Below are 24705 nucleotides of genomic sequence, written 5' to 3'. Positions count from 1 at the left end.
TAAAGTCTTAAAACAATTTAAATTCAACAATCATTCATGTCTTTAAAAAAGTCAGCATACTTAAAATAAAAGGGAGACTTCTTTTTTTTTTTAATTTTTTTTTATTTATTCATTTTAGAGAGGAGAGGGAGAGACAGAGAGAGAGAGAGAGGAGAGACAGAGAGAGAGAGAAGGGGGAGGAGCTGGAAGCATCAACTCCCATATGTGCCTTGACCTGGCAAGCCCAAGTTACGAACCGGCGACCTCAGCATTTCCAGGTTGACGCTTTATCCACTGCGCCACCACAGGTCAGGCAAAGGGAGACTATTCTTTCATCCCCACACTATCATCTCTTCTGTTCAACATTTTACTGGGAATTCTGACTAGTGCAATAACTCAAGAAAACAACATAGAGCTGAGACAGGAAGGGGGGGAACTGATAACTTCCATTTGAGTAGGGTATATAGTAGGTCATGGCAATCTGATTCAGGTTCAGTAACTAGAAAAAACCATAATAAATTACAAAAATCACATTTTAAAAAATGTTGGAGAGATGGAGCATGAGGACTGGATAAACTGGAATTCCAGAGAAGGATGAACCCAGAGCTGAGTTGATGATCATCACCCATCAATTAAAAAAAAAGTCATCCTGGAAACCGTACCACTTGGATTGGATACTGAAAAGTAGCTATCCATATCAAACAGGTGCTAAACAGAGAAGGCGAACTAAGAAATTAATAGTCCAATTAATGGGATAATTATCTAAAGCTTCTCAGGTGTGTCCTGAGACTATTCATTCTATTGTTATCCTAACCAGAAGAAATAGGAAGCCCATTTAAGTATGGCATGAGTCAACTTAACTAAGTATGTTAAACATTTTAATCAAGTGTTTACTCATCATGATAAGACTTGAAAACTAGCTTTTAGTAATTACTTATTTTAAACTCCAGTTAAGAGTCTAATAAAACTTGATATTCTCAGCAACCAATTAAAAGTGACGAGCAATAAATGTAATCCAAATAAAAGCAAAATAATTAAACTTTAAATAAATTCTCCCCTTTTTGGGCAAATCAGTTTGTAAAATGTGTTTTTTAGGTTTGCCCGCTCATATTTTGCATTGGCCTGGGCAGTGCAGTGAGTAGCGTAGTCTGTGAAAGGCTGTGCTGCTTGCCCTCAGGGCAGCAGACTGCAAATTGTGGCTTACCTTCCTGCTTGGGAGGAGTGCTGTATTACTAACGTTTACTGAAGAAAAGGTCTTTTCTCCAGCCTGGGTTGTGCAGGAAGGGAAGGAGTGCAGATGTGGAACCGGAGCTGAGGGGCTTTGGGAGCTCCTCTGAGGCTGGTGGGGCCTTTGATTCCAGGAGGAAGCGGAGATCTCCGGGTTGTGGAAGGAAGAATGCGGCAGGGCTTTGGGAGCCCTGGATGAGAGGGAAGCAACCTTCCCTGCCTGTTTGCTCCTCTGCTGGTACAAGACTTGAATAAAGGAATGGCCCACCATTGTTTGGCTCCACTGTTTCTTTGCCATCTGCCCGAATCCAGTGAGAACCTGCATGGCCACAAGGGCGGCAGCCACTGGCCATACACCCCCCTCAACAATTTTCAACATTTATATCAAACAATAATTTATCAAGGATATGAATTACATAGGTTTTGTTATTTTAAAACAAAACAAAAGGCCCTGGCCGGTTGGCTCAGCGGTAGAGCGTCGGCCTGGCGTGCGGGGGACCCGGGATCGATTCCCGGTCAGGGCGCATAGGAGAGGCGCCCATTTGCTTCTCCACCCCCACCCCCTCCTTCCTCTCTGTCTCTCTTCCCCTCCCGCAGTCGAGGCTCCATTGGAGCGAGGATGGCCCGGGCACTGGAGATGGCTCCTTGGTCTCTGCCCCGGGCGCTGGAGTGGCTCTGGTCCCGGCAGAGCTACGCCCAGGATGGGCAGAGCACCGCCCCTGGTGGGCGTGCCGGGTGGATCCTGGTCGGGCGCATGCGGGAGTCTGTCTGACTGTCTCTCCCCGTTTCCAGCTTCAGAAAAAAACAAAACAAAACAAAACAAAAATAGCCCTGGCTGGTTTGCTCAGCGTTAGGGCATCGGCTCAGCGAGTGGATGTCCTGGGTTCAATTCCCAATCAGGGCACACAGGAGAAGCACCATCTGCTTCTCCACCCTTCCCCCTTTGCCCTCTCTCTGTCTTCCCCCCTCCCACAGTCATGGCTCATGCCAGCAAGTTGGCCTGGGCGCTGAGCATGGCAGCATGGCCTCGCCTCAGGGACTAAAATAGCTTGGCTGCCAAGCAATGGAGCAATAGCCCCAAATGGGCAGAGCAACACTCAGTAAGGAGCTTGATGGATGGACCCCAGTTGGGGTACACGTGGGAGTCTGTCTTTCTGCCTCCCACCTCTCATTAAAATTTTTTTTCACCTCAGTCTTAGAATTATTTCTTCAAAGAAATATTTAAATTTTTTTAAAAATCAAAACAAAAAATAATAATATGTAAACATGTCTTCAAACTGAGAATTAATTTTACATATGGGTTATCTTATCTTCCTCATAGAGGCCCCTTGGTCCCGGAATAGCAAGACAGCTCAAAAATCCCTGTCATGGTCTCTAAAGATTAATTTAAATCACAGGGTAGAAAGAGTTATCAACCTGTAAGTAATTCTCTCAAGACAGCCCTCCAACGAAAGCAAACCACAACACCATTTTCAGTATTCTGTGTAGCTCCACTGGAGGGCTCAGTGACATCCCTGTGTACACTCTGGTTCTGAAAGAGAGAATCCTTTCTTCTTCAGCTCATGCTCATTCAGGAAGCTTGACTGCACTCTGCCTTAATGTGATCCTCCATGCCAGTACTGACCCTCGACCACTTCCAGCAGCTTTCGGTAATTATAGTATCAATATATACCTTCACCTTTACTAAGTGACCCTTTTGCTACTTAGATCCTGGATACTATTGGACTCTTTTGGTCAAACTGGGCTTGTGGGACTCATCCAGTTTTGCCAGTCAAGAGTCACATGAAGTGTTCACAGAGGTGCATTAAATTGACAGGGAGACCTAATATTGCATCAGACTTGGACAGCCTTTATATATATAGCACTTCTGTTGTAAAATAAGTATATAGGTAGAAATAAATTTCACCAAGGCACAATGTCTGGCATGTTGTAGGCACCCATAAATGGTCACCTTTTATTATAATCATCATTGTAATTATGATCCTGAGGGGTGAGATGCAAACAGATCATCTCAATAACCACATTATTACTAGCATTACTTAACATATACGCATGCCAATTCCATTATATAGTGTCATCTCCAGAAGTCAAAAACATTCACTGGACAGGCTAGTAATACGAAGGTACTTTATAAAACTATCAAAAAAACAGGTAAATAATTATCTCTTTGAAACTGCTATAGGTAAGCCATTGTTTATAGTCTGTAGCTCTCAAAAAGTGACAATTTTGCTCCCCAAAGAGACATACGGCAATGTGTCACAACTGAACTGTCAATACTGAAGTATGCAACTGGTGACCAGTGAGCACGGAACAGGACTGCTGCTAAGCATCCTGCATTACACAAAACAGCCCCTACCACAGTTATATCTGGCTCAAAATGTCAACAGTGCCAAGGATAAAAGACTCCAGTTTATAGTTCTGACTTTATCATCCAAAAATAATGAATGAAAATCACTACAACCAATTCAATCCACTTAAAAGTATGAGACAGCTTCATCAAAACATACAAAGCTATCTGCATTAAATTTCCATCCATCTAAAGAAGATGTGGCACATATACACTATGGAATACTACTCAGCTATAAGAAATGATGACATCGGATCATTTACAGAAAAATGGTGGGACCTTGATAACATTATACGAAGTGAAATAAGTAAATCAGAAAAAACCAGGAACTGCATTATTCCATACGTAGGTGAGATATAAAAGCGAGACTAAGAGACATTGATAAGAGTGTGGTGGTTAAGGGGGTTGGGGGGAGAGGAAGAGGGAAAGGGGGAGGAGGAGGGGCACAAAGAAAACTAGATAGAAGGTGAAAGAGGACAATCTGACTTTGGGTAATGGGTATGCAACATAACTGAATGACAAGATAACCTGAACATGTTTTCTTTGAATATATGTACCCTGATTTATTGATGTCACCCCATTAAAAAAATAAAATTTAAAAAAGAAGAAAAAAAATTTTCCATCCATCCATCCATCCATCCATCCATCCATCCAAAAAGGGCTTAAATGAAAAAAAGGGGTAAAACTGTTCATAGGAGAAAAAGAGAGGAGTAGCTTTGCAGTCCCTGAGTAAGCAATTGAGCGCCGTAGTAAAGGGATCTGCCTTAGAAAGGGCACAGCCTGGGCACTGGGACAGAACCTTCCGCAATGTTCAATCACTATCCTGCACTGCACCAACTCCTTATGGCAGGGGTCGGGAACCTATGGCTTGAGAGCCAGATGTGGCTCTTTTGATGGCTGCATCTGGCTCACAGACAAATCTTTAATAAAAAAAAATGTTAAAAATATAAAACATTCTCAAGTATTACAATCCCTTCATTCCCTACCACTCATGTTCATGGTTGCGGGTGGCTGGAGCCAATCACCGCTGTCCTCCGGGACACCACCAAATTTTTATTGGATAATGTAAAACGTACATGGGTCATTGTATGGCTCTCATGGAATTACATTTTAAAATATGTGGCGTTCATGGCTCTCAGCCAAAACGGTTCCCGACCCCTGCTTTAATAGGAATATACCTTCAATGCACCCCTTAGAAAGATCCTATAGTCACCATTTTCCCTGCATGGGAAAATTAAACCTCATAAAAGTTATTTGGTTAGGGCCATACAGGCATTATTTATTTATTTATTTATTTATTTAATTTTTTTTTCACAGAGACAGAGTCGGACAGAGGGATAAAGAGACAGGAATGGAGAGAGACGAGAAGCATCAATCATCAGTTTTTCGTTGCAACACCTTAGTTGTTCATTGATTGCTTTCTCATATGTGCCTTGACCGTGGGCCTTCAGCAGACTGAGTAACCCCTTGCTCGAGCCAGTGACCTTGGGTCCAAGCTGGTGAGCTTTGCTCAAACCAGATAAGCCCATGCTCAAGCTGGTGACCTCGGGGTCTCGAACCTGGGTCCTCCGCATCCCAGTCTGACGCTCTATCCACTGTGCCACCGCCTGGTCAGGCAGGCCACACAGGCATTAAATAAGAGAACTAGATTCAAATCCAAGACTTTAGACACCAAAGCATCATGCTCTTAACCATTCCACCAAGTTAAAATATTTATTTTATGTACAGAGACAACTAAACCTTTGGAAGGATACTCACAGAAGTTGAGTGTGGTTACGTATGGATTAGGTGATCTTTATTCTTTGTACTTTTCAGAATAGTACAGAAAGAATCTTTGAAAACATAAAACTTAATGGACTTGAATGCACCATAACCTGCTTACTAAGTTTATAAGCCCAAAGTGAACGTTTATTACTACTATTATTTTGTTATTAACTTGGTTCAGCTACATTATAATATAATGGCTAATTAATAAGGAAAATAATCTGGACTTTTCCATTCATTATATTTGCTGACAACCTGGTCCCCTAAGAAAGCAGTCTGTTGGGCTTCAACTGTGGTGGTGTAGTGGATAAGGTGTTGATCTGGGATGCTAAGGTCACCAGTTTAAAACCCTGGGCTTGCCCTGCCAAGGCACATATGAAAAGCAAGTACTAGGAGTTGATGTTTCTGACTCCTCTTTCTCTCTCCTCTCTCTCTAAGATCAATTTTAAAAAATCTGAAAGGAAAAGGAAAAGATAAAGAAGAAACTAGTTTGTTGCCTCACAACTCAGGCAATTTCCCAAACAATTTTTTTTACGGTTTGTGATGTGAGGTGAAAGCCTGAAGCTGACCTTGGAAGAAATGTGTATCCTAATTCCAGAACCTGCTTCCTTACTCAAGTGCTGACCCAATGTGCTTTGGTTCAATGTTGCTGTCAATTTTACACTTCATTTCATTTCTTTCTACACTTAGCGTAGGAACTTAAGGTAGTTTAGAAATGAACAGCCCCTAGATTCTGACTTTTAAAAATTTTTTTTAACCACAGATGCTATTCTGTTTCTTTATTTAGATACAGACTTTAAGAAAACTCACCCGTCCTGCTTCCTTTGGCAGCACATATACTAAAATTGGAACAACACAAAGAAGACTACATGGCCCCTGTGCAAGGATAACACACAAAGTTATGAAGTGTTCCACATTTTTAAAAAAGGAAAAAGGGCCTGACCAGGCATGGCACAGTGGATAGAGCATCGGACTGGGATGCAGAGGACCCAGGTTCGAGACCCCAAGGTCGCCAGCTTGATCGTGGGCTCATCTGGTTTGAGCAAAAGCTCACCAGCTTGAACCCAAGGTCACTGGCTCCAGCATGGGGTTACTCGGTCTGCTGAAGGCCCGCGGTCAAGGCACATATGAGAAAGCAATCAATGAACAACTAAGGTGTTGCAACGCGCAAAGAAAAACTAATGATTGATGCTTCTTCTTCTTCTTCTTTTTTTTTTTTTCATTTTTCCGAAGCTGGAAACGGGGAGGCAGTCAGACAGACTCCCGCATGCGCCTGACCGGGATCCACCCAGCATGCCCACCAGGGGGCGATGTTCTGCCCCTCTAGGGCGTCGTTCTGTTGCATCCAGAGCCATTCTAGCGCCTGAGGCAGAGGCCACAGAGCCATCCCCAGCGCCTGGGCCATCTTTGCTCCAATGGAGCCTCGGCTGCGGGAGGGGAAGAGAGAGACAGAGAGGAAGGACGGGGTTGGGGTGGAGAAGCAGATGGGCACTTCTCCTGTGTGCCCTGGCCGGGAATCGAACCCGGGACTCCTGCACGCCAGGCCGACGCTCTACCGCTGAGCCAACCGGCCAGGGCCAATGATTGATGCTTCTCATCTCTCTCCCTTCCTGTCTAATCTGTCCCCGTCTATCCCTCTCTCTGACTCACTGGCTCTGTAATAAATAAATTAATTAATTAATTTTTTTAAAAAGAAAGAAAAAGAAAACTCACCCCTCAAGCCCCAATTAGCAGGCTGCCTACAATTCTGAAATTATATGTGTTCTAGTGCCTAGAACTCAATACTGTACACAACACGTTCTTCTCTTCATAGTAATGGGAGCATCGTTGCTGTTATTAGTCCACATTTACTGAATACTTATCTATAAGATGGAGACATGTACATTACATGAATTTCCTCATTTACTTCTCACTACGAACCTCTGAGGTAGATACTATTTTTGCCCCCATTCTGCTGTTGAGGAAAGAGGCTCGAAGAGAGAAGTAAGGAGTACCAGGTCACACAGAAGTAAATGGCAGAGACTAGCTACTGAGGCTCCAGAACCCCTATAGCAATGCAAGCCAAAGAGCAATAATTATCGCCATTCTCATCCAACCCAAGTTCCTTTAATAAATATTGTAGACAAGATCTACCAGGGGGTGCTAAATGTTTGAGATACAAAAAAAATTGGCCTAGTTCCCAAGTATCTCCCCAAGATATTATCAACTACAAAGGTAAAGATATTAATCTCTTTTTCTTGATAATTATGCTTACGTATAGAGGAAGTTTATTATTTTTGTTACTTTTCTGTAAGTCTAAAATTAGTCAAAACAAAGTTTTTAAAAATTGCCTGACTGGTGGTGGCACAGTGGATAGAGCATCAATCAACCTGACGTCCCAGGTTCGAAACCTTCAGGTCAACGCTCGGCCGCAGGCTCATCCAGCTTGAACGCGGGGTTGCCAGTTAAAGCGTGGTATCATTGACATGATCCCATGGTCACTGGCTTGAGCCCAAGGTCACTGCCTTGAGCTAGGGGGTCACTGGCTCAGCTGGAGGCCCCCCCACCCAATTCAAGGCATATATGAGAAGCAATTAATGAACAACTAAAGTGACGCAACTAGGAGTTGATGTTTCTCACCCCTCTCCCCTCCTGTCTTTCTCTTCTTGTCTCTCGCTAAAAAAGGTTTTTTAAAAATTAAAAATACAGCCCTGGTCGGTTGGCTCAGTGGTAGAGCGTCGGCCTGGCGTGCGGAAGTCCCGGGTTCGATTTCCGGCCAGGGCACACAGGAGAAGCGCCCATCTGCTTCTCCACCCCTCCCCCTCTCCTTCCTCTCTGTCTCTCTCTTCCCCTCCCGCAGCCCAGCCGAGGCTCCATTGGAGCAAAAGATGGCCCGGGCGCTAGGGATGGCTCCTTGGCCTCTGCCCCAGGCGCTAGAGTGGCTCTGGTCTCAACAGAGCGACACCCCGGAGGGGCAGAGCATCGCCCCCTGGTGGGCGTGCCGGGTGGATCCCGGTCGGGCGCATGCGGGAGTCTGTCTGACTGCCTCCCCGTTTCCAGCTTCAGAAAAATACAAAAAATACAAAAAAAAAAAAAAAATAAAAATACACCCGTACCCACTCTGACCTACCAAAAAAAAAAAGTTAATGCAGAGGAATTTCTAAACTACATTAGAGAAAATGTTAGAGCCAAGATTATGCTACTAGAAGGCCAAAGTTAGAAAACAGTACTGTATTCCCCCAGTATAAGATGCATCATTTCCCAAAAAATTTGGGGTTTAAAAACTGGGTGCATCTTCTACAGTGGTTGTAGATTTTTTTTGCTTACATTTTCGCTTTTTCACACTTGTTTTTGTGCTCATTGTTGAAGACAGTGATTCATCATCAGACACAGACTAGAACAAGCTAATGAATGGGGAGTTTTGGCGGTGATGAGGAGTTGTATGAAACTGATGATAAATAAAATTTGAGTTCAATAACTTTATGTAATTTTTTTTTTTTTCATAATCTGGGCACCAAAATTAAGGTGTGTTTTACCCATGGAAGCATGAGGAAATATGGTAAATATTTATCTAAGACTTTACTAAGAAAATGGGCACATACTTTTTTTTTTAAAAGAGGACCTGCATATCACATACATGGGTGAATACATTTCTAGGGGATTTTTATTTCTTTTTTTAGATTTCATTTCTTTATTTATTTTTAAAGAGAGGAGAGAGAGAAAGAGAAGAGAAGCAGGAAGCATCAACTCCCATATGTGCCTTGAGCAGCAAGCCTGGGGGTTCAAACCAGTGACCTCAGTGTTCCAGGTCAACGCTTGATCCGCTCACTACAGGTAAGGCAGGCACATACTTTATTTTTTTCTTTATTCTAGAACCCTGGTCAGCAAACTGCAGTTCACAAGCCACATGCAGCTCTTTGGCCCTTTGAGTGTGGCTCTTCCACAAAATACCATGTGCAGGCGCTACCTCTGTAAGGAATGTACGTACCTATATAGTTTAAGTTTAAAAAATTTGGCTCTCAAAAGAAATTTCAATCGTTGTACTGTTGATATTTGGCTCTGTTGACTAATGAGCTTGCCAACCGCGCTGTTCTAGGACCATCAAGTAAAACTTCTCAGTCCTGAGCAATTTAGTTTTTAAATTTTTATTACATACGCATTTATACAATTTTGAAAAAATTATCCATTCTGGTTATAGATTAAGTTTTTGAAACTATAAGGAAATAAAATTTGCTAAATACCACCATCTAAAGACATATTCTTAATGTATGTCCTTCAAAAAAATGGACTTAGCCCTGGCCGGTTGGCTCAGCGGTAGAGCGTCGGCCTGGCGTGCGAGGGACCCGGGTTCGATTCCTGGCCAGGGCACATAGGAGAAGCGCCCATTTGCTTCTCCACCCCCACCCCCTCCTTCCTCTCTGTCTCTCTCTTCCCCTCCCGCAGCCAAGGCTCCATTGGAGCAGAGATGGCCCGGGCGCTGGGGATGGCTCCTTGGCCTCTGCCCCAGGCGCTAGAGTGGCTCCAGTCGCGGCAGAGCGACGCCCCGGAGGGGCAGAGCATCGCCCCCTGGTGGGCAGAGTGTCGCCCCTGGTGGGCGTGCCGGGTGGATCCCGATCGGGCGCATGCGGGAGTCTGTCTGACTGTCTCTCCCCGTTTCCAGCTTCAGAAAAAATTAAAAAATATTTATTTATTTATTTATTTATTTATTTATTTATTTATTTATTTATTTTTACAGGGACAGAGAGAGAGATAGATAGGGACAGACAGACAGGAATGGAGATGAGAAGCATCAATCATCAGTTTTTGTTGCGACACTTTAGTTGTTCATTGATTGCTCTCTCATATGTGCCTTGACCAGGGGCCTTCAGCAGACTGAGTAACTCCGTGCTGGAGCCAGCAACCTTGAGCTTTTTGCTCAAGCCAGATGAGTCCACGCTCAAGCTGGCGAGCTCAGGGTCTCGAACCTGGGTCTTCCGCATCCCAGTCTGATGTTCTATCCACTGCGCCACCACCTGGTCAGGCTAGGAGGCAGATTTTTGAGGGAACAACCCGCGGTGTCGAGGCTCAAACAAAGAGCAACTTCTCATGGGGCAGCCTGACCATAAAGTGACAGTGCTCATGAAGCACCTCAAAGGGAACAGGGTGGCAGCAGGGATGACATATAGGTACAAATAAGGGGGTGAATTAAATAAGTGTATTTATTTATTAAGGATAATAAGCACCAGGGACTTCGTTATCAGGGCTAGAAATTACAAATATGAAAAAAGAAAAAAGCTAAAATGAACCTTGTAGCCTGACCAGGTGGTGCCGCAGTGGATAGAGCGTTGGACTGGGATGCGGAAGGACCCAGGTTCGAGACCCCGAGGTCACCAGCTTGAGCGCGGGCTCATCTGGTTTGAGCAAAAAGCTCACCAGCTTGGACCCAAGGTCACTGGCTCCAGCAAGGGGTTACTCGGTCTGCTGAAGGCCCACGGTCAAGGCACATATGAGAAAGCAATCAATGAACAACTAAGGTGTCGCAATGAGCAACGAAAACCTAATGATTGATGCTTCTCATCTCTTCGTTCCTGTCTGTCTGTCCCTGTCTATCTCTGCCTCTATAAAAAAAAATTAAAAAATATATATATAAAATGAACCTTGTAGTTTTAGATTAGAACTGGAGGTTATCTGTGTGATTCATGGTTTGTAATAAGGTGGATAATACTCACCCATGTATATTTATATACATAAAAGAGAGCATCTATTTATTTGTACGCATGTATTTCTAGTTCTGTCTACAAAGAGGGCTGGGGAGCGGGGATTCTCCTCCTCCTCCTCCTAAACAGCAACGAGTACACCGAGCACTAAGAACTTGGTTTCTACATTTTATTCTCCACTAGAAGGAACCAGGGCTCCTTGGAGAAATAGTTGATTTCAGGACTGAGGCAGAGGAAGTACAAAATGAATCTGGAACATCTTGTTATGCCAAAAAATAAGAAAAGTACAAAAAGAATGATGGATATCAAATGAATACAGGAGCCAGCTTAAAAGGGCACCCACTGCCCATATCTGGAACAATTTGAGCATCTGATTGAGAAATGGCAGTCACGAATTAAAACCCTTTAAATAAAACAGGACATAAGTCCACACTGAAAAAAATATATGAGTAAACTGAAAGTTTGATGAGGAACATTGTATTTACATATATAGTTGTAAAGTATTCCCCCTGAAGATACTTAAAGAGAAAAGAGTCACTTTATAGTAGACAAGAACCTATCTTATAGTGATCAAAGTAAATATAACCAATAAAGGACAAATCAACATTGAGTGCCAATGATAGGACACAATAAAAAGACAGAAAACCATTGCCTGACCTGTGGCGGCACAGTGGATAAAACGTCAACCAGGAACACTGAGGTTACTGGTTCAAAACTCCAGGCTTGCCTGGTCAAGGCACATATGGGAGTTGATGCTTCCTGCTCCTCCCCACCTTCTCTCTCTCTCCTCTCTAAAATGAATAAACAAAGTCTTAAAAAATGATTTTTAAAAAGACAGCAAGCATCTCTTGTGATATTCCTGCCAAAACTGGGTATTTAATCATGTGGAATAGTAAGAAAAATCTAAATTAGGGCCATTCTGCAAAGTGACTGGTCTATAAATTTCAAGAGTCAAGGTCATGAAAGGCTTTGTCTGTGGAACTATTCTAGTATGAGGAGAATAAATAGACACAACAACTAAAGACAACACTAATTCTTAACCGAATCCTTTCATTAAAATATCCTTCGGTAAAGGACATAACTGGACAACTGGTAAAATTTGAATGGAATTTGAGATTTATATGGTAGTAATGTCACAATGTTAATTTTCTGATATTGATAGTTGTGTTACGGTTATATAGGAGACTATCATTGTTTGTAGGAAATCACACTAAAGAAACCGGAGGTGACAGAGCGTTGATTGGCAGCTTACAATCAAATGGTTCAAGAAAATATTTTTACTAGCAATTTTTCAGTGCGAGACAGACTTTCAAAAATACATCACTCCAGCCTGACCAGGCGGTAGCGCAGTAGATAGAGCGTCGGACTGGGATGCGGATGACCCAGGTTTGAGACCCTGAGGTCGTCAGCTTGAGCACGGGCTCATCTGGTTTGAGCAAAAGCTCACCAGCTTGGACCCAAGGTCGCTGGCTCCAGCAAGGGGTTACTCAGTCTGCTGAAGGCCCACGGTCAAGGCACATATGAGAAAGCAATCAATGAACAATTAAGGTGTTGCAATGCGCAACAAAAAACTAATGATTGATGCTCCTCATCTCTCCGTTTCTGTCTGTCTATCCCTCTCTCTGTCTCTGTAAAAAAAAAAAAAAAAATCACTCCATACACATTCATGATAAAAACACTCAACAAACTAAGAATAAGGGGCCTGACCTGTGGTGGCGCAGTGGGTAAAGCGTCGACCTGGAAATGCTGAGGTCGCCGGTTCAAAACCCTGGGCTTGCCTGGTCAAGGCACATATGGGAGTTGATGCTTCCAGCTCCTCCCCCCTTCTCTCTCTCTGTTTTTCTCTCTCCCTCTCTCTCTCCCCTCTAAAAATGAATAAAAAAAATTAAAAAAAACAAAACCAAAAACTAAGAATAAGGGGATTTCTTCAACCTGATAAAGGGTATCTATCTATGAAAAAGTCATAGCTAGCATCATATTAATGGTGAACGATTCCATGTTTCTAACCCTGGATCAAGAATAAGACAAGGATGTCTACTCTTGCTACTTCTATTCAACTTTAAAGCTGATCTGGCCCAAGGCCCTGGCCGGGTAGCTCAGTTGCTTAGAGCATCGTCCCAATATGCCAAGGTTGTGGGTTCAATCGTGGGACAGGGCACATACAAGAATCAACCAATGAAGGGATAAATAAGTAGAACAAATCGGTTCCCCTTCCTCTCTCTATTTAAAATCTATTTTTAAAAATGTTAAAGATGATCTGGCCCAGCACCCACGACCACACAGCCAAGCTAATGGCAAAACCAAGACTAGAATCCAGTTGAATTGAGTCTTTTTACAAAAAGTTCTTTTCCACTACACTTTCCATCCTTTATGTCCCACTCCTTTTCAAACCAACTTGGTTCCTATGAGTAACTCAGACCTGCAAGAAATCTTGGAAATATACTCCAACCTCCAATTTCTTTATAATAAGAAACATACACATAAGTACTAGTTACTGGCTACACTGACATTTAGAGTATAAAAACGGCAAATTGTGAGCAAAAACAGAATTGTGTTTATGACCAGGGCTCCATACTCTGGACAAATTTATCCAACAAATACTAAACTCCTGTATGTGCCAGACACTGTGCTAAGTGCCAGGAATACAATTACAGGGGACCCTTACTCCTTCAGAACTCCTGGCCCTCAATATAACTAAACATTCTAAAATGAAGTGGTCTGAGCTTATCAGATAGTGGCGCAGTGGACAGAGCATCAGCCTGGGATGCTGAGGACCCAGGTTCGAAACTCTAAGGTCACAGGCTTGAGTGTGGGCTCACCAGCTTGTGTGCCAGGTGGCTGGCTTGAGTGCATGATCATAGACATAACCCCATGGTTGTTGGCTTGAGGCCAAAGGTCGCTGGCTTGAGCCCAAGGTTGCTGGCTTGAGCAAGGGGTCACTTGGAGCCCTCTGGTCAATGCACATATGAGAAAGCAATCGATGAACAACTAAGGTGACACATGAAGAACTGATGCTTCTCATCTCTCTCCCTTCCTATCTGTTCCTGTCATTCCCTGTCTCCGTCTCTCTCTTGTGCTTAAAAAAAAAAAAAATTAAGTAGCCTATAAAGCTGGACAAAGGATTATCATATTAACTGAATTGGAACTGGAACCCATAATCCCTACTGGACCCTTTTCTACATGGAGAAAAATGGCAGAACTTATAACAAATGAGGAAACTGAGGCCCAGAGTTATAAGAACTTTAATTTACCTTTTTAAATTTTTAATTCTTCCTTAATTTGAGAGAGAAAGAGACAGAGGGAGGGAGGAAGAGAGAGAGAAGCATCAACTTGTTCCCCTTAGTTGTTCCATTTACTTGTGCACTCACTGATTGCTTCTTCTATATGCCCTGACCAGGCTTTGACACACCAGTTCAACACTCTATCCACTGAGCTACCTGGCCAGGGCCTTAAATTTTTAAATGACTGTTTATAAGGAATAGCCCTTCTAAATCAAGACCTATCTTTTTCTTTTTTTTTTTTTTTTACAGAGACAGAGAGAGGGATAGACAGACAGAAACGGAGAGATGAGGAGCATCAATCATTAGTTTTTCGTTAAGCATTGCAACACCTTAATTGTTCATTGATTGCTTTCTCATATGTGCCTTGACCGTGGGCCTTCAGCAGACCGAGTAACCCCTTGCTGGAGCCAGCGACCTTGGGTCCAAGCTGGTGAGCTTTTGCTCATACCAGATGAGCCCACGCTCAAGCTGGTGACCTCGGGATCTCGAACCCAGTCTGACGCTCTATCCACTGCGCCACCACCTGGTCAGGCTAAGTCAAGACCTATCTTGAACAAATATTTATTTTTCCATTGCTACCCTCTTCACCTGTACCTTCAGAACCCTTTTCTAGACCCTCTCTTAGCATTGTTCTTTCACTAGCTTCTTCCTTTTCAGCCACCACTATCAGCTTTTCTATTTCCCCACCAGGCTTTTGCTCAGGCCTGCTCGCCTGCTCTTCCCCAGCTGCTATCTAACTGCTCCAAATTCAGTGCCTGGTGGTATTGAATTCAGGGCCCCATAAAATTTAGTTTTTGACTCCTCCCTTTTATTGCAACACCTTAGTTGTTCATTGATTGCTTTCTCATATGTGCCTTGACCGTGGGCCTTCAGCAGACCGAGAACCCCATGCTCAAGCCAGCGACCTTGGCTTCAAGCTGGTGAGCTCTGCTCAAGCCAGATGAGCCCACGCTCAAGCTGGCGACGTCACGGTTTCGAACCTGGGTCCTCTGCATCCCAGTTCGAGGTTGTATCCACTGCGCCACCGCCTGGTCAGGCGACTCCTCCCTTTTATTTGCAGGTTACCAATAAAATGGTCTTTGGTCTTTTCCCAAGGCCCCACTTCCTCAAAACCTCTTTGGCTAGACATGTCTGACCGTCCTGCTTATGATATCATCTTCTGCCTCTAGCCCCCAACCTCTCCAACTGTTCCCTTTATCCCTAAACATCAGTATTCCTTAGGGTTTAACTTGGGCCCTCCACATGTCTACACAGATACTGCCCATATATCCACTCATGTCTTCAACCATCATCTCTACACTAAGCTCTCAGATGCAGGAAACCAGTTCAGATCTTTTCATCAAATTCCACCCACATTTCAAATGCAGGTTAACCTGCAAATCTCCCCTTGGCTATCCAGCACTCACTTCAGATTCAATACCACCATCGCCGTCTACCATGTATAGTCCTTCCAAAACCATTTCCTTGTTCTGACTTCTTCATCTCTACTAGAGATGCCAGGCTATCTCTAGGGAGGGAGGTAATATAATGGCCAACCCCTGAGGTTCTTGAGTGAGTCCACCTGAATTCATTTCTGGTTAAACCATTTACTAGCTGTGTATCTTTGAACAGGTTAACCTCTTTGAGTCTCAATCTCCTTATCTGAAAGAAAGAAAATAACTACAATACCATTCTCACAGAATTACTGTGGCCATTAATGAAGACATCATATGGAAAACTCCTAATACAATGAAAAACACACAGTAGGCATTCAATAAATAGTAGCTACTAAGCTTTTTATGGGCAACATCAGCAGCAGCAAGAGCATCGTAGCTGAGTGCAGTACTTAGGCTCCAGTCTTATGCTAGGCTCTGGACCCATTTCCTATCCTTAAGCAGAGGAAACTTAAGAAATACCAGTAAGTAGTTCGGGAATGATTAACCTGGTTTTAATCTTTTAATTGAACTCTTCCTGAGCTACCAACCTACAAACTGGATCATCATTTTGGTTTGCTTTCTGGGTGCTTAAAGATTGCTCTGTCTTGTTCACTCCCCTGAGGGGCCCTGAGTCGCCCAACTTCCTGATGGTTACCAGCCAGCTCTGAAGTGCCTACAAGACTGCGCTGCTGTGCTCCACCGCGGCAGGTGACCACCTGTTCTCCTTCCATCTAAACTATTCTCCCTTCCCCTTTTCTGTTCATCCAAATTTTATATTTCTTTCAAAGACATTTGCTCCAATCCTATGTTCTCTGTGAAACTCACTGATATCCCTGGTAGAAGACCATTTCAGAAGCGAGGGAAAACAATGCAAATAATGTGAGCAAGAGTGAGTCTGTCAAGAAGACCACTGTAGGGGTGAAAGTGGTCATTTTGGAAACAAGGCCAGAGAGGTGGTAAGAGACCCAGAGAGCAGTGGTTTTCAATAGTGTGTGCCAGGATGCACTGGTGCGCGCTAAGTGCGCCCTATGGTATTCCAGAGAAATATGTGCCTGTAGGGGACCAAAAAACCAACAGGAATTTTGGAGTTTAGATCTTTGGGGGACAGAGGTGTGGGGAATTGGCTGTAGGCTGACAGTCTGTCCAACCCCCATCTCACTTGCCTGATTAGGTTGCAAAAGGCTGTTAAGCTGTGGTGCTGGATTGTTTACACTACCCCCATGTTCCCCGGAAAGACTGGAGGTAAGTTTCTTCTATCCTTTGTTTGGTGTAAAGTTAAGATAATATGTATGGTGGGGGTTTTCTGCCCTTGGTAAAATTCTTGGGTTGCCTTGAGAACATGATCAAAGATCTCATTGATTTGCTAATGGCCTACGTTGCCCTATAAATAAAGCAAGATGAGGTTTTTGGGCGCACTTTGTTGTGCCAACAGCAATAACAGGGCCCTCCCGACCCTGTATTTTATTAATTCTGCACCGTTCCCACTCGGGACCTGGAATTACTAGCTGTGCTGGTTCACGGCATGTGCCCAGAGAATAAAAATAAATATAGTTACTCTATTACACCATTTCATTACAGAAATACCGCTTTTTGTTAACACATCATTATATTTATTATTAACATCATTATATTATTTTTAGATAAATATACCCAAATAAAATGGACAGATTTCTCAAAAAGAAGCATGATATTGAAGAATCTGATTCTGTAAGTGAGCAAAAGTTAAGTGTAAATAAAATAGGACTTGAAGGCTGACAGGCAGAACTTAATTTATAGCATTTTCCATCACTTAACACTGAGCAATACGATTGGATTAGAAACCCATTCATGGAAGCTTCAGTGAATTTGGTTTAACATTAACAGAAGAAGAGGAACTGGCAGCTATATCCACTGATTGTGGATTGATGATTAAACATAAGGAATTGTCTCTTGAAGCCCTTCGGATTTCTATAAAAGAAGAATATGTGGAAATACCTTAAAAAGCTTTGAACATTTTACTACAATTTTCAACATCTTATTTATGTGAATTAGGAATTTTTACCCTCAACACAATTAAGAGTAAAAAGAGAGAAATTCTTCAATGTATTGACAAGGAAATGAGAGTTTGCCTTTCAAATATATACCCAAACATTGAAGAAATCGCTAGGACACATCACGCTCATGTTTTTCATAAACACAAGAATGAAAAAACTCATTTCCGCAGGGACATGCCCAATTTACTAAATCTTACTAAGACTGTATCTCTCTCTCTCTCTCTTTCTCTCTCTCTCTATATATATATATATAAAGATAACGTTTTTTGTCGTTTTTTATGAATTCTAAAAAGCATAACTCAAAAAAATGTAACATAAAAATGTTTTTTTAATATCAGAATAAATTTAATTTTGTTGTATTTATTTTGTTTATTTACCATAAAAGCAGGCTTGGACTTTATATTTTTTCTTTAATATTTAATTATTATAACATATTTCTCAGAAATTTGTATATAGTGCACCTACAATTATTTGTAGGATTTTAAATGTGCCCCAACTTCAAAAAGTTTGAGAACCACTGCCATAGAGCCTTCTTGGCCATTATCAAGACTCTGTCTTTAAATCTAAGCAAAATGGGGATCAACTGCAAGGTTTTAAGCATTCCCTACCAAGGATTTATGACTTAGAATTCAAAAAGATCATGCTGCCAGTGGTGCTAAGAACAGGCTATATCTAGAGAGGCAAATGCAGAAGCATGGAAATGGTTAAGTTTATCATAGTAGACTGGTGTGATTAGAACCAGGGTGGTGGCAGTAAGAAGTGGTCTGTATCTGGACGTTGCTGACTGGATAAGGAATAGGAGAACAAGAAAGGAGTTAAGGATGACTCCAAGTTATTAGTCTAAACAAGCAGAATCTTGTCATCCTGTCATTAGTCTAAACAAGCAATCTCTATGTCATCTGAGATGGGAAGAATATTGTGGGAGGAGGAAGTTTGGGGAAGAAGATTGAATATAGGTTTTTTTTAAAAACATGTTTTTTCTAAGTTACATACATATTATTATTATTATTTTTTACAGAGACAGAGAGTCAGAGAGAGGGGTAGACAGGGACAGACAGACAGGAACGGAGAGAGATGAGAAGCATCAATCATTAGTTTTTTGTTGCTACACCTTAGTTGTTCACTGATTGCTTTCTCACATGTGCCTTGACTGTGGGGCTACAGCAGACCAAGTAACCCCTTGCTCGAGCCAGCAACCTTGGTTGGGTCCCAGCTGGTGAGCTTTGCTCAAACCAGATGAGCCCGTGCTCAAGCTGGCGATCTCAGGGTCTCAAACCTGGGTCCTCCACATCCCAGTCCAATGCTCTATCCATTGCACCACCGCCTGGTCAGGTTGAATATAGGTTTTGAACATGACTAAGTTCAGGACATACATTGAACATCCAAGGGAAAATGTTGAGTAGAAAATTTATTACCCAAGTCTAGCCTGACCAGGCAGTGGCACAGTAAATAGAGCGTTGGACTGAGATGTGGAGGACCCAGGTTCGAGACCCCGAGGTCACCAACTTGAGCGCGGGCTCATCAGGTTTGAGTCAGGCTCACTAGGTCACTGGCTGGAGCAAGGGGTCACTCCATCTGCTGTAGCTCCCCCCCCCCCTCAAGACACATATGAGAAATCAATCAATGAACAACTAAGGAGCCGCAACGAAGAATTGATGTTTCTCATCTCTCTTCCTACCTGTCTGTCTGTTCCTCTCTCTGACTTTCTCTGTCTCTGCCACCAAAAAAGAAAAAAAGAAAGTTTATCACCTGAGTCTAAAATTCAGGGAAGAGGTTCTGGTTAGAGATATACATAACATAGATCAGGCCCATTTCAGAAAACTTCTGTGATGATGGATATATATATATATATATATATATATATATATATATATTTTTTTTTTTTTTTTTTTTTTTTCCTGTAAGAAAACACGACAGAGCCACAATTTCTTTTATAACCTTGCCTCAAAAGACACACATCTTTTTTTTTTTGTTTGTTTGTATTTTTCCGAAGCTGGAAACAGGGAGGCAGTCAGACAGACTCCCACATGCGCCCGACCGGGATCCACCCGGCACTCTGCCCATTTGGGGCGTTGCTCTGCTGCAACCAGAGCCATTCTAGCACCTGAGGCAGAGGACACAGAGCCATCCTCAGCGCCCAGGCCAACTTTGCTCCAATGGAGCCTTGGCTGCGGGAGGGGAAGAGAGAGAGACAGAGAGGAAGGAGAGGGGGAGGGGTGGAGAAGCAGATGGGCGCTTCTCTTGTGTGCCCTGGCCAGGAATCGAACCCGGGACTCCCACACGCCAGGCCGACGCTCTACCACTGAGCCAACCGGCCAGGGCCAAGGATATATTTTATATGTACACTGCCCCATGCGGTAGCCACCAGCCACATGAGAGTTGAAAAGTGGCTAGAGTGACTGAGAAAATGAATTGCTAATTTTCGTTAATATATATTTAAATAAGCCCATGTGACTCAGGGCTATATAGTGAACAAAGCGTATAGATAGTATTTAGAGCAATGTGATTGGGTAAGAACCCTAAATAAGTGAGTATAGGCAGAGATGTCCAGAGATTGGGCACTGGGGTACACCAACAACATGGGTTATTTGTGATAGGTAAAAAACAAACAAAAAATGAAACAACCCAAATCTCTAGCAACAACAGAAAAGAAAAAGAATTTATTCACATAAGACTGCCAATCAGCAGTGAATGCATACATTCATGTCAATGAATCTCAAAAACAATGCTAAATGTAGCCTGACCAGGCGGTGGCGCAGTGGATAGAACGTCGGACTGGGAGGCGGAAGGACCCAGATTCGAGACCCTGGGGTTGCCAGCTTGAGCGCGGGCTCATCTGGCTTGAGCAAAAGGCCCACCAGCTTGGACCCAAGGTCGCTGGCTTGAGCAAGGGGTTACTCAGTCTGCTGAAGGCCCGCAGTCATGGCACATATGAGAAATCAATCAATGAACTACGGTGTTGCAATGAATAACATGATTGATGCTTCTCATCTCTCTCCGTTCCTGTCTGTCTGTCTCTATCCCTCTATCTGACTTTCTCTCTGTCCCTGTAAAAAAATTAAAAATAAAAAAATTTTTAAAAATGCTAAATGAAAAGAATAACTTAGAGAAGAAAATTATAAATGTCAAAAGCAGACAAAACTAAGCAACATACTGTTTAAGAATATATTCAGACTGATAAAGCTATATAGAAAAATCAAGGGAATTACTATCCAAATATAGGATAACATCATCTCTCCAGCAGAGAGAAAAGGTTGCAGTTGAAGGCAAGCACAGAGGGCTTCAAAGTTACTGGAAAAGTTCTATTTCTTAAACTAGATGGTGGGGACACATGTGTTCATTTTGTTATTCTTCTTTGTCCTATATACTCTGGCATATATATATATATATATGTAATATATATATAATATTAAGTTACTAAAATAGAAAAAATAATATATATGAGGCAGTATATGGGAGTTTCAAAAGCTCTTTAGATCACTAAGTTCAGAGGAAGAAAACTGTATAGAGTTGTATAAGGTCAAAAAAGGACAGATTTAGTCATATATATAAAAGAGGGAAGAGCATTTTAGAATTACGAATGGACAGGTCATGTACCAGAGAGAGTACATCAGTGAGTGTGATGGAACAAAAAGAAGGTAGGTGAAAAGTTAGGCTAGGGCCGGCCCCCAAGATTCTTAAATTCTGGGTCATGAAGTTTGGACTAGATCTAGAAATGGTGCAGAACCACTGGTGGTGTTTAAGCAAGACAGTGGCATGGGGAAAGCGGTATATTAGTAGGATTAATCTGATTATTAGGATTAAATCGTAGGAAGACAGAAGGCTGGAAAAATCAGTTATAGAACTTGAAGATATGAGAAGTCAGAGAAAATGATCAAGGCCTGAACTAGGATGGTGATGGGAGATCAAGTTTACCCCAGGAAACTTTAGGATGAAAGATTCAAGAAAGTTTGGTCTTGCAGATAGGCAGAGAGGAAAACAGAGAGAGATTCAAAGATTGCACCAATTTTCAAGCTATACTAAGAAAATGGTAACACCATCATATGCAAAACTAGGGAAATCAGTAGAAAGCAGGTTTTAAAGGAAGACCATTATTCAATAAATGTCAGGGATGGTGTGACAGATTTCCCTCAGGGAGCAGCTTATAAGTAAGTCCCACTTTAAAAACAAAACAAAACTAGTTACACATTTTTTTTTAATTTTTAATTTTTTTTTACAGAGTCAGAGGGAGGGATAGACAGACAGAAACGGAGAGAGATGAGAAGCATCAGTCATCAGTTTTTTATTGTGACACCCTAGTTGTTCATTGATTGCTTTCTCATATGTGCCTTGACTGGGGGGCTACAGCAGACCGAGTGACCCCTTGCTCGAGCCAGCGACCCTGGGTCCAAGCTGTGAGCTTTGCTCAAACCAGATGAGCCCGCGCTCAAGCTGGCGACATTGGGGTCTCGAATCTGGGTCCTTCGCATCCCAGTCCGACGCTCTATCCACTGCGCCACCTCCTGGTCAGGCATAGTTACACACTTTTAATAGACTATATACACACACACACACACACACACACACACACAGTTCTTTGGAGGAAATAAAAGCTTTTATTTTTTTAAAGATTTTATTAATTTTTTTTACAAGGAGAGGGGAGCAAGAAGTATCAACTCAGAACTGCGTCACTTCAGTTGTTCACTGGTTGCTTGACATATGTGCCTTAACTGGGTAAGCCCAGCGTTTCCAATCACTGACCTCAGCATTCCAGGTGTACGTTTTATCTACTGCGCCACCACAGGTCAGGCAGGAATGAAAGCTTTGTATAGCTTTCAATCATAAGGATTTTATAAGTCCTACTTTTAAAATAAGAGTTGCGTGATAATAAAAATACTAAGTTGCTTTTCAAAATATATTGAAAGAAGCAACAGAACACAAAAGTGCAGATGTTTCGTAGGAGTGGAACTACTCACCATTGGACTGAAAACTATTAAAGGACAAAATTCCTCACTGTCTTTGCATCCCCCACAGTGCTCAGCACAGTGAGTGATCAGTATAGAATAGACATTCAAACAACGGCTGAAAGAAAAGACAGAAGAGTGAGTGGAGACAGACTGAAGACGAGCCAATAACGCCCTACTCAAGCCTCCAGAACCCCAAACACTGAGAGAATCTGCCCCTATGGAAGGAGAGCCCTTTAGCCTTGCCACCCTGGCTGAAAGGCAGGCTGATTCACTGGGCACCTGTGTAGGAGATCTATAAAACACCAACAGAAGAACAGAAAGAAAACCAACGTTTATGAAAACATATACTGAATTTTTGCTTCCTGGTAAGATCGTCCCCAACCCTTTAAGGCAGACAGACAAAATATAACCTTTTACACTGTGTGCACTGAGCTAATAATGCTAATAAAAGATACTCAAAGGCCGACCAGGCAGTGGCGCAGTGGACAGAGCGTCAGCTGGGGACACTGAGGACCCAGGTTCAAAACCCCAAGGTCACTGGCTTTAGTGCAAGGTGCGCTAGCTTGAACGTGGAATCACAGACATGGTTGTGATTGAGTCCAAAGGTTGGACTCAATGGTTGCTGGCTTAGGCTTAAAGGTTGCTGGCTTGAGCAAGGGGTCACTGGCTCAGCTGGAGCACCCCCTCATCAAGATACGTATGAGAAAGCAATCAATGAACAACTAAAGTGCTGCAACAAGAAGTTGAGGCTTCTCCTGACCTGTGGTGGCGCAGTGGATAAAGTGTCGACCTGGAAATGCTGAGGTCGCTGGTTCGAAACCCTGGGCTTGCCTGGTCAAGGCACATATGGGAGTTGATGCTTCAGCTCCTCCCCCCTTCTCTCTCTCTCTCTGTCTCTCCCTCCTCTCTGTCTCTCTCTCTCCCTCTCTCTCTCTCCTCTCTAAAAATGAATAAATAAAAAAATTTAAAAAAAAAATCTCTTAAATTTAAAAAAAAAAAAAAAAAAAAGCCCCCCTTCTCTCTCTCTGTCTCTCTCTCCTCTCTCTCCCTCTCTATCTCTCTCTCCTCTCTAAAAATGAATAAATAAAATTAAAAAAAAAAAAAAAGAAAAAAGAAGTTGAGGCTTCTCATCTCTCTCCTTTACTGTCTGTCTGTCTGTCCATGTCTATCCCTCTCCCTCTCTCTCCCCTTCACTAAAAAAAAAAAAGGGGGAGAGAGAGAGAGAGATACTCAAAGGTATCTTATCCTTTTGGACCATTAAAAGACATTTTCAGGTTAAAAAAATATTTTAAAAACCTGACTCTTAATGGCTAGTTAGTCCCACCTTACACACTACTGTTTCCTAAGCTTCGAGAACAGGGAAATGCAAAGCAGGGCTGCTTGCAAAGTACATGACTGACGCCCAGGTGTTTCACGTGGTTGCCAGGGACTGCGCTATTACCTCCAGATTCCCCAATAATTCCGGTAATTCCACATGGCCCAAACTTATCCAGTTTGGCTGAACAGAAGACAAGGAGGCTGCTTTTCAAGTAAATTGATCGTATATATAAATGCTTTCAGGCCTGACAAGGTGGTGGCATAGTGGATAGAGCATTGGCCTAGGACATAGAGGACCCAGGTTCAAAACCCTGAGGTCGCTGGCTTGAGCAAAGGGTCACTGGCTCGTCTACCACCTCTTCTGTCCCCCCCACGTTTACCTCTGTCAAGGCACATACGAGAAAGCAATCAATGAACAACTAAGTTGCTGCAATGAAGACTTGATGTTTCTCATCTCTCTCCCTACCTGTCTATCTATCCCTATCTGTCCTTCTCTGTCTCTCTTGCTAAAAAAAAACATACACACACACAAAAAAAATGCTTTTAAGATCGTCTCTTTCTCAAGAGGGAAGGACAGGAAATGATAGCCCTAAAACTGGCATAAACAGGTCCTGGCTGGCTGGCTCAATGGTAGAGCATCCACCTAGTATGTGGATGTCCAGGGTTCAATTCCCGGCCAGGGCACACAGGAGAAGCAATCATCTGCTTCTCCACCCCTCCC

General features: G+C 42.7%; 1 protein-coding gene and 1 non-coding gene across 4 annotated transcripts in view; one reads left to right on the top strand and one right to left on the bottom strand.

Annotated features, from left to right (window-relative positions):
* Positions 1–24705, bottom strand: part of IDE (insulin degrading enzyme) — a 108939-nt gene that overhangs the window by 80400 nt on the left and 3834 nt on the right. The gene's annotated exons all lie outside the window — the stretch shown is intronic.
* LOC136385119 (U6 spliceosomal RNA) lies at positions 6133–6238 on the top strand. Its single transcript, XR_010747729.1, has one exon. It is a non-coding gene; the product is annotated as a U6 spliceosomal RNA (small nuclear RNA).

The sequence above is a fragment of the Saccopteryx leptura genome, chromosome 13 (genome assembly GCF_036850995.1).
Source record: "Saccopteryx leptura isolate mSacLep1 chromosome 13, mSacLep1_pri_phased_curated, whole genome shotgun sequence".
NCBI classification, from domain to species: domain Eukaryota; kingdom Metazoa; phylum Chordata; class Mammalia; order Chiroptera; family Emballonuridae; genus Saccopteryx; species Saccopteryx leptura.
This window is presented reverse-complemented; position numbering and strand designations above follow the sequence as displayed.